Source organism: Anser brachyrhynchus, assembly GCF_964034855.1.
Source record: "Anser brachyrhynchus genome assembly, chromosome: 5".
NCBI lineage: Eukaryota > Metazoa > Chordata > Aves > Anseriformes > Anatidae > Anser > Anser brachyrhynchus.
The window spans coordinates 65171696-65184574 of NC_137699.1; the positions used below are offsets into that span (position 1 = coordinate 65171696).

The 12879-nt window shown below is 48.3% G+C and overlaps 1 long non-coding RNA gene across 7 annotated transcripts in view; it reads right to left on the reverse strand.

The window, feature by feature from the left end:
- Window positions 1–12824, reverse strand: part of LOC308195914 — a 314751-nt gene extending 301927 nt beyond the window's left edge. For all 7 annotated transcript variants that reach the window (XR_013951917.1, XR_013951918.1, XR_013951919.1 and 4 more), the window contains exons 1-2: window positions 11889–12824; window positions 11153–11228 (exon numbers count right to left, since the gene is read on the reverse strand). This is a non-coding gene — a long non-coding RNA (uncharacterized lncRNA). The remainder of the gene's footprint in view (window positions 1–11152; window positions 11229–11888) is intronic.
- Between the last annotated feature and the right edge of the window lie 55 nt (window positions 12825–12879).

Here is a 12879-nt window from a genome sequence, read left to right on the forward strand (position 1 = left end):
CTATCACTGAGGACGCAGTGGGGCTGTGACCACCTGAGCACTCCAGGGGGAATTCATTCCTGCAGTGAAGAGGGGAACGGAGCAGTGAGAAGGCTCATATAGAGCCAAGCTGCCATGGATCCTTGACACGGAGAGGAAAACTAAAGCCAGGGATGTTTGGAAGAAGTTTGCAGGGCCAGAGAGATTTGTATCAGGGCAGTATGATCCACAGGAAAGCAAACACACAGGCCTAAAGCATTGGGGAAACTGCAACAAACAAGGGAAGCAAACTGAGGAAGACCTCGTCCCTCTACATTCAAGGCAGAAGGGACTGCTGTCCAAGGAGCCAGGGACGTGAGAAGCACAGTGAGACAGTCCCAGTCATTGCCTCGCTGAGGGCTGCCAGGCCCCATGACAGCACACACGACAGACAAAAACCCTCTAAACTCGGGAGATCCCAAGGGCTGAAAATAACCAGAAGCTAGGAGAATACACTTGCTAGTTCTCTCTTCCCGCGTATCTGGCTGCTACTAGAGAAAAAAAAAAAAAAAAGTATGTGGCATCTGCCCAGGGGGGAGGGAGCTTTAGCACGTAATGCCAAGAGCAGGAGAGCAGATCCGCTGGGGACAGGGTGGTGACAAAGGCGAGGAAGGCTGCGAACCCCCAAAAGAGAGCAGTGAGTGGATGTTTACCCAGTGCAAAGACAAGATGTGCAGAGCACAGTTCTGTCAAGGGTATGAAAATAAGCCTCAGTGAAGCAGCATCAGGAGTTTGGGCAGGAATCACAGTATTCTACACGAGAGCAATTGAAAACAAAATAATGTCTGGGTTGTTTAAACATATTTTAGTACAGTCACAAACCTGCATGACTCCAGAGTCCTCTGAAAAGATAGTGCCATTAGATATAAGGGAAACTATCCAAATGCAAAAAGTCCTACAAAATAAAATAAAAATAAATGGAAAATAGGAAAATCAATGGGAATTACTCTAAGTGATCACTTATGAAATACACAAGAAAGATAAGGAAAATAGCAGACGGTGAAAATAAAGAAACCAATAAGGGAAAGGACAAGGATGTTTTAAAAGAACAATAATGGGGGAAATTATTGTAATAGCTTACAGCCATTACTGAGAATGGATTCTATAACTATGAGTGTTAGAGAAAGCGTTCAACAAATATTTATCTTCTGTGCTTGTAAGGACAGTGAATGGGGTATTCACTTTTTACAGTAATAATGAAAGACTTTCTACTCAACAATGACTGTTTAACTAAGCAGATTATTAAGCAACCACAAGCAAAGTTAATCACAGGCAATTTTCTAGAAACTTCAAAGCAATTTTTTGTGAGAGGTTTAAAAAGCGATTCTTTGACTAACTACTTCTGTGTTTAGCAAGCCTCAGCATCCTCAGGAAATCACAGAGGAGGGGAAGCCTGGAGAAGCAGAAGGCTGTATGGGTTGGAAGGGGCAAGCAGGACGGCCCGGGAAGCTCCAGAGCGGTGCATCTGGTAGCCCTGGCAGGCCAGGTGAGACAGGCTGAGGGTGATGGAGTCAGGGTTAATTAACAGAATGGTGTGAAGTTAACTGAATTCTATAAAAGTCGGACCTGAATGAGCTAAATGCCTTATAGAAGCATCTTGCGCCAGAACTGCGATTATTCACCAACCTGGAAGTTCTCAGATCAAGCACCTCAGGACACGCAGAGAAAGGCGCACCAGCAAGGACACGAGATTCCCACCACGTCTGTGCAAGCCAGGGGCTGACCTCGTTAGAGGAGAGCTGAGAACAGCTCTGATCATCTGCTTCAAAACAACAGACAGACCCGTCCAGAAGCAGAGGCAAAGTGACACGGCTCAGTGCTTCCAGCTGAGACAAATGCTGAGACAAACGGTGACTGCTCCCTAGAGACACACGAGCAAGAGAGTAACAGTGAAAGAGAGAATTCGGTAAGCTAAAGTGCAGGGCCAGTGCACGAACCAAGAGTTATAAATTAGCTATGAATAAATTCACACTGGACACAAGAAGGCAGCACCTAATCACTACAGAGGGAGTGCTGAGGGCTACACTCCAGGAGCAACAGGAATAATGAGCAACTAGTTACCAAATGAGCCCAGCTTATGGAATCAATGGGACAGGGCTGAAAGCACCTCTCCAGCAGTCCCGTGCAGCCCACGTTCCTACAGAAAGGTCATGGCTCATCCCACGTGGGGATAACAACTCGTCAGCTGGAGTGTCTGAGGGGTGAACGCTGGGTCCACAGGCAGGAGAACCGGGGCTGGGGGGACTGCTACTGCCAGCACGCAGCACTGGAGACCAAGGGTTCAACCTCTGTGTGGCGTCTGGAAAAGCCACAGGAAGATGTGACACCTGGAAGGCCTGCCTTGTGTGGGGAGATGAGAGCTTTTCTCAGTTCGTTTTACAGAGGGAAGGGATGTGAGCTATTCACCACCTGCACGGGGTAAAAGCTTCTGGTATCAGGCTGCTCTGCATTCCAGCGGAGAAATGCATGGCCTAATGCAGGGGCTGGGAACGAAAGGCAACCAATTTCAGACAAGAAGTAAAGCACAGTTCTAGCACCGAGGGTAGCGAGTATCAGAACAACAGACCAAGTGTGGTCGGTCTCTTAACCAGGCTACAGAAAGTGCTGAGCTGTCCTGCAAGCCGATGGGCCTGACTGGAACTGACAGTAATACACAGAAATAGGAATTTCTTGGCCTGCAAACTTCAGACTCGGTGGCCATTACGCTTTTCTCTCGTCCTGGGATCTGTGAGAGCGGGTGTAGCCAGCAGCAGAGCAGTGCGGCGCGATGGCACAGCTTCCAGACCCCAAGGCAAGCTTAGCTGTCCTCCAGACAACGCTTTTTCCCTTGCTCATGCCCGTGTCTCTAGAAGCACAGAGGAGGCACGGTTCGGTGCAGCAGGCTGCCAGCAGAGCACAGGGCTGCGTTCAGCAGAGCCGGGTGCAGCACCGAAGGCAGCTCCTGGCATCTGTGGGCATGGGGCCGGGAGCCCGCAGCCCCACACAGCCCCTCCCGGGCACCCTGCGGCAGCGCCCGGCCCCGCAGGCAGCGGGAGAAAGGCTCGGTGCACATGGGGATCCCGGGAGGCTTGGCGAGCCCGGGGAGGCCTGAAAGAAATGCCGGGCACGTAGGGGCTGATCCCCACAGCTCAGCTGGTTCTGCCTCTTCACCACAGGACCATTTGCGACAAAATCCGGTTGCAAAAGGTTTGTGAGGTAGATCATCTCTAAGCAACAAAATACTTCAAGGGCTTTTTTTTATACCTTACTTACGCAAAATGTAACATCGGCCAAAGAAACAGCTATTTTTTATGCATTATTCAAATGTATCTTTGTCAAACAAGTTATGAAGTAACCCCTTTTGAGCTTAAAACAAATATTGTTAATTACAGCATTCATTTTATTCCTTTTATATGCTTAGTGAAATTAGCACATTAGTGGCTTAGTACTGTAGCTGAAGACACTTAAATCATTTGTGGGGTTTCAATGCACCAAACAAAACTGGATCAGAGTCCATATTGGATTTATTTTTTTCATGGACCAAGACGGGACCAATGCTGCTGCCTCACTGCTTTCCTCAAGCCCACCCCATCCACCCCGTCTCGCCTTCTGCAGGCTGCCATGCCTTTAAAGCACTCCCAGAGGCCAGGAATGCCTGCCTTAACCAGTCCTGATCCAAACTGTACTTATATGTGATGTACCAACAGAACTACAGAAATAAAACAAGTATGCTCTCGCATTCCTGAGGAAGCGTTCTCCCCTGACCCTGATTTGCTGAGCAGACACCTTGAAACAAGAGTATTTACGGGGTTTTAGAGCTCTTTAGCTTATCTGTGTCGTGTAATCACAGCTATCCTTAGTACTCCTCTAGAGGTCACGTTTGTTCCTCCATCAGTATTCCTGTGATGTCGCACCAGAGAGACCCAGGGAGGTGATATACACCCGCACGTAACACCAAGGAGTACAACCGCCTGGTAAAGGCAATTTCCAGGCTATGGCAGAAACATGTTTCTGATCTCAGCGTGACCCTGCTATGAAATCAGTCCACACTACCGCTCGGCTCTGAGATTCGTGAAACGGATATTCCTCCTGGAGCAAGACAAGACCAGTATGGGGCTGTAAATGCCCCAGCAGGGCCAAGCTCCCTGCTGGGCACGTGCAGGGGGGAATTCACCTCATCTCACTTCAGCTGCCTGCAGCACGGACTTTTGCACCTGCACTGCTCACCTCTCCTCACCCAGTGGAAAGAAACAGGTATTCAGATACCTGCTTTCACACGGCTTCATGGATTACTTTGATTGCCTCTCCCGCAGCTGTAAAGGAAACCTAGGGCAAGAAGCTCAGCGGGTGTCTCACTGACTTCTACCTGCAGGGACAGTCACAGCCTGAGAAAGCTCGTGCCCTCAGGAGACAAAAGATACAGGTGAACAAAAAGGGGGAAGGTTTGCACTTGCAGTGGAAAGGGAACGAGGTTTTGTAAAAGCAAGTGTTGGTGGGAAAAGGTGTGAAAGAATGAAACGGTGAAGCAATGCAAACAAATTGTCCTATCAATAGAGGAAGGAACGTGCTACGACCGTTGTGCCAACCACAGCAGTACAACCCTGATACTGAAGGGAAAACAGCTGGATTAGAAGTTAGACCCCACGGGTGGACAAAACGGGAAAATAAATTCATCCCGTGCACCACAGGTGCCCTGTGACTCCTAAAAAAATAAGTGTCAGGAAGGGAAAAAGGTAGAGGACATAAGTGAATGGTACTGAGAAGAGGGGCACGGCCTACATCATCTGAGAACAGCCAGACAGAGCTCTCTGACCTCTGCTGCGCTCCACAGAGCGACCTGCAAGGGACGCGGAGCTCTTCTTCCACCTGCCCTTCTGCATTCCCCACTCCCACGTACCTCCTCACCTTTTTCCTTCTATTTCAGCTTTTCTCTTGATCCTGAGACCAGCTGCACTATGCAGCATTAACAGAACATGGCAAGAGGGCACCATCAGCTTTCGTCAGCCTGGGATTTCTTGCCTTAGAGAGGAAGCAAAGCACAGGAGCCAGGAGCACCCCACATCAGGGAGGTAAGAATCTCAGTCCCCAGCTGTCACGGCTGAGCTGCAGGCTTAGAGCCTTCAGCTGTGACTGAGGAGTTGCCCTGCTTTCTCAGAGTATCACAGAGCTGTCATTCTTACATCTTTTTATCCCTCTGTACATAGTTGTTTTGTCAGTCCTGAAAGGTAATTATCACTGGAAACAGAATTAAACAGAACCAACTCCTTTCTTCCCTGCCAAGAATTACTTAATAGATGAAATGGTTTCTGCAAATAACCTTGCTCAGAGGAATGAGAATTTGGTATATTTGAAAGTTGACTGCATTTCTGTTCCAGTCCATTTCTGAGAAAGCTGTTCAGTCCTCTCTTTTCTGTATCTCACTCAGCTGCATCCTAGCTCTTCTCCACTTTTTCAGGTCTTTCCTGTGATGACAAAGGAAAACATCTCAAAATCCTGAGCCTGTCACTCAGATACACAGCCTGTGGATGTACGAGACAGTCAAAGTGCTCCGTGCGCCACTCGGCTCAGTGTGTCCCCAGTCTGTGGTTTGCCTCTTTCCTTTCTCCTCAGTGTTGTGTGTTTTTGTTCCTGGCCAGCCCACTGACCCTGTAGCAGTCCTTCTGGCTCCTTGTCTTGATGCTTACCTTAAATGACAGGTTCTTCAGTCTCTTGACATTCAACCCAGGGTCCTGATCACGCTGCCTTTGATGCACCATGCCTTTAGGTCCTCCAGCTTCGTCTTGCTCAGACCTCACGTCTTAATTTTGCCCTTGGCTATCTTTGGCCTCTGTCTTCAAACCTCTTCCTGCTCGGTCCCTGATCTTTGATTCCCATCGCACACAGCTCAGCTGGGATTCCTTATCAGGCCTCCTATTTCCTCCGGAGTTGCAGGATATCTCACTGGCTTTATGGAACCAGTAAGCCAATCCCAGCCTGTCCTCCATGACTAAAAGCAAGTCTTCCAGGAAAATGTGGTTCAGTTTCAAGTTTTCTTTTGAGCTTCCTGAAAGTGAAGCAAGCTATAACAAAAGAACAGGGGCTATTAAGAGAATCTCATTAAAAAACAGATTGTTCGGTGAAATAACAATGAAAAGTACGTGAATGGTTAGTTACTAAGAGAAACAGACCTGGCACAGCGATGGGTGATATGGATAAGCCAAGAATAAACAAGAATACAAATAAAAGCCCTAGAGAAAAGCATATGGCTCTGAGCACTATTGCTAAATCAGCTGAAGAAGAGTTCACAGAAATCCAATTAGCAAGGACAAAAGCAGGAATAGCCGGCCAGAATGCCAATCAATATATGAAACAGCCAGCATGAAGATGGAATGTATTAAACACGTCCAGCCACAAAGTGAAACACCAGCAAGCAAAAGAAAAGCATACACATGGTAAGGACACAAAGCGTTGGTTACAAGCACAGAGGGACAAAAAAGCTCTGACATGCTTAAACAAGGAATCCAGTAGCAGGAGCACAGGGCAAAAGCCGTACAAGGCACACAGGACTTGCACACACGGCAGCACGAACTCTGGTTCTACGTGCAGTTGTAGTGGGTGAGACTGTGCGGTACTGCCTTACACACCTTGGGCAGCTCCTTCACCCCATGCCCAGCCTGTGACAGGAAGAACTTTTTGGTCTGTTCTCCCAAGCAACAAGCGACAGGACCAGAGGAAATGGCCTCAAGTTGTACCGGGGAGGTTCAGGTTGGATAGCAGGAAAAATTTCTTGACTGAAAGGGCTGTGAGGCACTGGAACAGGCTGCCCAGGGAGGTGGCTGAGTCACCACCCCGGAGGTATTAACAAGACGTGTGGGTGCGGTACTTACCGACATGGTGTAGTGCTACACTTGGCAGTGTGAGCGGTTGCACTTGATGATCTTAGACATCTTTTCTAACCTAAGTGATTCTATGATTTTATGATCCTAGGGTGACTTTACCAGGCAACTCCCGTGCAGTCCCAGAGCACTCCTCTGAGCTCTTCACATCCCCGTGTCTGAGGGAGCTGGCCCCCAGGCCCTACAGCAGGCCAGGCCTCTCTTCAAGCTCCCCATGAAGATACCTGAGACAACCCTATGCCAGCCTCACTGTCCCAAGGGCTGCTCTGACATGCACCAGTAGACTGAGATTTTTCCAAGTGTTACTAATTCATTTTGTTGCTCCCACACAGCTTTCCTCCAGAAGCAAATCCTCGTCGCCACAGACACAGCGGCCGGGCTGCAACGTGACGCCTGCACCTCCCAGGCTGGGTACTCTTACAGCAGGGGCACAGCCTGAGCAGCCCGTCTCTTCGCAGGAGGGAGGCACAGACCTTTGCTCACAGCGCAGCGAGACAGACTCCCAGCGGCACGAATTAATATCACCTTCGCAGCTCTCGTTGACAATCTTCCCAGCAGCTCCAGAACCGGACCAGTAGCTTTAAACCTGATTCTCGATTTTGAAAAATGAGCAAAGTACCACTTCAGTCAGCGCTCCAACAGCTCCATCTGTCTTCCCTGAAGGGTTTGGAACAAAAGCAATTTTTCTGAAAATCTTACTTTTTAAAAAGGTAAACCCAAATGGTCTGGTGGTATGGCCAAATGATGACAAACGTTGCCAACACTCAGTCTAGAAAGCCCTCTGAGAATGCAATATAAAACCAGACCCACTTCTTCTTTCTTTTTTTATGATTTTATCATGTGCATCTACTGAAGAATATTCTAAAGAACATGCTAGGACACTGGTTAGCTCTGGTTATATCATTCAAGTTTTCAGTTCATTATATGCCTGAATATCTCTTCAGTCGTGAATGAAGCTGGAATAAAAAGTAAATCTTTCACAGCAAAAAAGTTTCACTAATATATTTGCATTCTAATCAGAATTACTAAATAATCATGAACATGATAAATGCAAATGAATTCACTGTTAATAAAAAAGAGCAAAACTCACGCACCAAATAATGAACTCCATACATCCACTGCTGAACAGTAGCCTGCAAAGTCCCCTTGCAGTGTCCGCCGAGAAATTTACCGCAGTCAGAACCTCACAGTAAGTTTCACTTACCGTAAGTTGACATACTGATCTGAAACGCCTGCAATTGCTTTATTAAACCGGTGTTCATACAGTAACCTCACTTGCTAGTTTATGTGAAACGGAGGAAAAGCTCACACAGACACAGGCTGACATGCTGCAGCAGGCCAAGATCTCGGTAACTACCAGCAGCAGGCTGCCTTGCAGCCTGGTCTCCGCTTGTCCAACGTTTCGCTTCAGACGGTCCCTGGCAGGTATTGCAGCCCCGGAGGACACGCCTGGAAGACCAATGCGAAAAACTTTGGCAGAGGGTGTTCAGAGCCTAACCCGAAACGTAGCGGGGTGCCAGATCTCACAGCGCTGCGGATTCCGACTCAGAGCCATTACCTCATGACAGGGGAGGTTCACACCGGGAGTTAGGAAACATTGCTTTACCGGGGGTGGTCAGACACCGGCACAGGCTTCCCAGCGAGGTGGTTGGTGCCCCAGGGCTGTCAGTGCTCGACAGGCATCTGACAGTGCCCTCATTAACATGCTTTATCTTCTGGTCAGCCCCGAAGAGGTCAGGCAGTGGCACTCGATGGTCTCTGAGGGTCCCTTCCAACTGCACTACGCTAACCTCACCTTTCATGGCACATGTCTATCCCAGATCTGACTTCAGAGAACACTCAGATTTTACCTAAAGGTAGGCCTGTAAATTAGGATGACATTTCACCAAAGAAATAGAAGGTGCAAAGAAAGTTCCTTCAAAAGGTTTTCTTCACATCCTCTTCCCACTGCTTTTAATTTCAGAGTCAGACCCAATTCAACGTGACTATGCACACTACATTTAATTGAAATCTCAAGTAATTACACTTAGGAAGAATACTGATTAAGTGCCGTACAATTAGTATTCATCACGGAAGCTGTGATACTATGAATATGAGACCACATTTCCAGATTCTTTTTCTTAGAAACTGTTTTCAGGAGCCAGCACAGTGTGGAGTGGAACTGCTGAAGATGTAAATCTCACTTTCTATCGAAAAACACCATTAGAAGAAGGAACCATTGTGAAAACATAAGAAGAGAGAAACTGTAAGAATTATGGGGCTACTGGAAACTCTGAATTTTAACAACAGATTATTTTTTAAGAGTGGGAAAAACACTAGAAAAGCAGTGGAGCTGAAGGCCAGGACTGTAGAGGAAGATGCTGTGCAGACAAACCTGGCCATGGAGAGGTGCCCGGAGGTACGTTTTCTGAAAGGAAGGTGCTCAGATCATCACACTGGATTCTGGCCAACTGGAGCAGCTTTGACACATCAAGTTTTGTTTCAGAGAAAACCACAGGGAAAACTTGGAATCAAATACCAAAAAAACCCAAAATGGTATAGCCAAATCTTGGTGGTGGGAAGGACACAGAGAGGCTTTGGAAAACTATTCCAAATAAGTACAGGTCCTGCACCGAACATGAAGCCTACGCCAAGAACTCCTGCACGCACAGCCCTAGAGAGACTCACAAGACGGCACAGAGGAGCAGGCACAGATTGCTCCGGGGCAAGCACGACTGAGTTCACGTGCAGTGCCTGAACCACAGAACTGCCTGCACGTACCCTCACCCCACCCCTTTAACACAAGAGCAGCTACAATTGTTCCACAGGATACAAGCATGGTTTTAGGAAGCAAATTATTCACCGTGATTTGATGTGCCAGTTTTTAAGAACTGTTTGTGCCTGCTTATAAAGCCATTGCTTTTCCAAACAAACCATATCCAAGCATCTCAAACATCACAGGTATTATATCCCACCCCTATGGAAAATCTCAAAGGTACACTGGAAACCACAGACCAACAAACCTCAGTTACGCATAGACTATTTCTCCTTTGCGAGAATAACCCAGCTTATTTCAATAAAAAATGGGCATTACAGCCCCTGCGAACATTACCAACCTCAGCATGAATAAGAGATGAGAGAGCCAGAACTGGCTCAAATGTTTTAATGTAAATCCCTAAAGGCTTCTGAAAAACTCTTTACAAAAAGCAATGAAGGGGCCATAGTTATTAAACGCAGTAATCACTCTCTTGTACTAAAAAGTAGGTCCAGATTCAAAACACATTAGTTATTTTCCGCAAAGTCAGATGATTGAGGAGCGGACACGTGTACACACCATGACTTGTTGCAGCCTCCGACCCTCTAGTTGGTTCTGCACTTCACAACCAGCCATTGCCTTTTCATTTGCATTTTGCTGAGAATTACAATTCTTCCTAGTTTTTCTGTCATGCAATTATGTTGATATCCCCAAATCACAGCCTCCTTTTTCCACTCCCTCTCCCCTCCCTCTGAGCTGTTGGCTGAGAACATAAATAGTATCAAACCATTCTGAAGAGGAGAGGAAAAAGAATAAAAAAAATATGGTCTGCAGTCAGCCACCTACTGTTACCTAAAGAAGAGTGTGGTTGTGTTTTGTCAGCAACAACCGGTGCTGTCTCTCAGAAGTGTTTGTACAGCAAATCAATATTTGCTTACTGCTCAAGCTGGCAGGCATACAGACTCGCAAAAGATGTTTCAGCTTTTTAGGTTCATAAGCCACGCGTTCCTGTGAAGAGCTATTCACTTACCAATTATTCCCACGCTCTTGTCCTGATGGAACATCAGAACTTTTCTGAAAAATCAACATATATATTGGAAAACTGGGCAATTCCACACCGTACTGGATTGAACTTTTGAAAAAAATGAAAAAGCAAATGTATCAGACATTTTGTAAGCAGCTGCACTTAAAAAAAAAAACAGATCAGATTGATCCGGTAACAAAGCTTGGAATGGCTTCTTAAATCTGGGTCACGCTTCCCAAAATGACAAGCAAGCCCTTGCAGAAGCCCCATTTTAACCAGGCTAAATGTGATCCTGTCAAAAGTTACGCTGCTGGGAAGTGCAGCGTTCAGAGCCTTAGGAGCAAGCAGTCTGTTTATTTGGTGACAAGCCAGCTAGCGGAAACTGCTTAACTTTCTTGTTTTCCTGCAAAGAAACAGTAATGTTATGCACACCCAGACAAATATATTCACTGTGCTGGAAAGCATTCAGGAGATCACAAACTTGTATGACAGAGTCCTCGCAACAGCTTAAAACCTACTCACATGCACGTTCTTCAGAACTCATCTAAAGACATCCTTCGAGGCTGATGGGAACTCCGTCAGGCTGTCAGCAGTGGCACTGGTGGGGAAAAAAAGGTAGAAGAAATGTTCTGTCAGCTAGCTATAACCTCACTGCTTCAAGACTGGTACATAGAGTAGGAGCACTGGGACAGCAAGCGACATTACTCGTGCACTGAAGGATGGGGGGAGAAGAAAACAAGGTATTGCCCTCATTTACCAAAAGGAGCCTCCTGGCCAACAGCATGAGGGCCACCAAATTTCTTGGGGTTTACACCGGTATATTGCAGTTAGAGCAAGGGCAAGTAAAGAAGCCCACTGGTGCACTTCACTTAATCAATGCCAAATTTCATCTGAAACTTCAAATCTGATGTGATTTAGTCAATTTATAGCGAGGCCTTCATCTAGGAAGTCTGACCGATATTCAAATTAACTGACTGTTAGTACGAGACATAAAGAGGGTCCAGTTATCTTTAAGAGCTCAAGAACCAGAAATGTTCTTAAAATTATTTTTGAGAGCTTGAAATAAAAATAAATAAATAAATGATCAAAGAGCATCACCAGAGAGCCATCTCCAGTTGCAGACTTCCAACTGCATCCCACCCGAGACACTTAACACGTGCCCCGCTCCCAGCAGGAGAGGTCCACGTCCTCCTGAAAATTAAGGCCAGCAATGGCTCTCATGTTCTGATACCCAAGGACAGGAACAAGTGAAAATCACCTGGTGCTTTGGCAAATCTTGGTCCAGAACTACTTCGGCTGTGTAAAATACGCTGTGGACGCCCCATCTCTGGAGGGGTTCACGACCAGGTTGGACGAGGCCCTGAGCAACCTGATCCAGAGGGTGCTGTCCCTGCCCGTGGCAGGGGGTTGGCAGCGGGCGGTCTGTGATCCCTCCCAACCCCAGCCGCCCCGTGAGGCCCTGTTCTGTAGAGGAGCGTCACGCTGCTCTGGTTCGGTACCACAGCTGGCCGCAGCAAGGCCTCATCCTGCCGATCACAGCGTGTGCAATGTCGCACAGACGTTGCGGTCAGAGTACTCCGCGGCTTGTAGGGACTGTTCAGAGTACCAAAGCAGCATGGAAAAACAGCACCGTGCCGCTACGAGGAACCGGATTTCGACGCTCGTGCCCTGCAGGTGCGGCAGGGAGGGATTCACCTCAGCCACCGCCACACGGAACCGGGTCGGGTGTGAGGGGCAGGCGGCCCGGCGCTCCTCGCTCTGCGTGCCTCTTCGGGATCCCAGCACTGCGAGGCCTGGGAGCAGAGCCCCGCTGTTGGCTGGGGCTGAGGAGAGGATTCACTCCTTCAGCCCAGCGATACCAGAGCCGGGCACGTGCCGAGCCGCCCTGCGTAGTCCCGCTGGCCTCTTACGGTTATGAAGCCAAACGGGCACATTTTTACTCGGGCTGGGTGTTAATTTGGGGTGGTGTCGGCAGGGCCGGCCTGTCGGTGAGCTTTGCGGGAAGGCCGGCCGGGAGGCAGGGCTCCGTGTGGGACAGGCTCCCTGCCTTCAGGCGGCGAAGCGCAAGGCGCCGCAGACCTCTCCTCACGCACCGGGGCACGCGCAGGGGCTGTGGGCGAGCCTGAGCAGCACCAACGCCTCGAGGGGCTTCGCGGCGCCGTGTGGGCGTGAACAGGGGGCCCCGAGGGCCCGGGGCCGCTGCGCTATCACCGGCTGTAACTCGGATCAGCCAGCGACGTTTCCCGTCA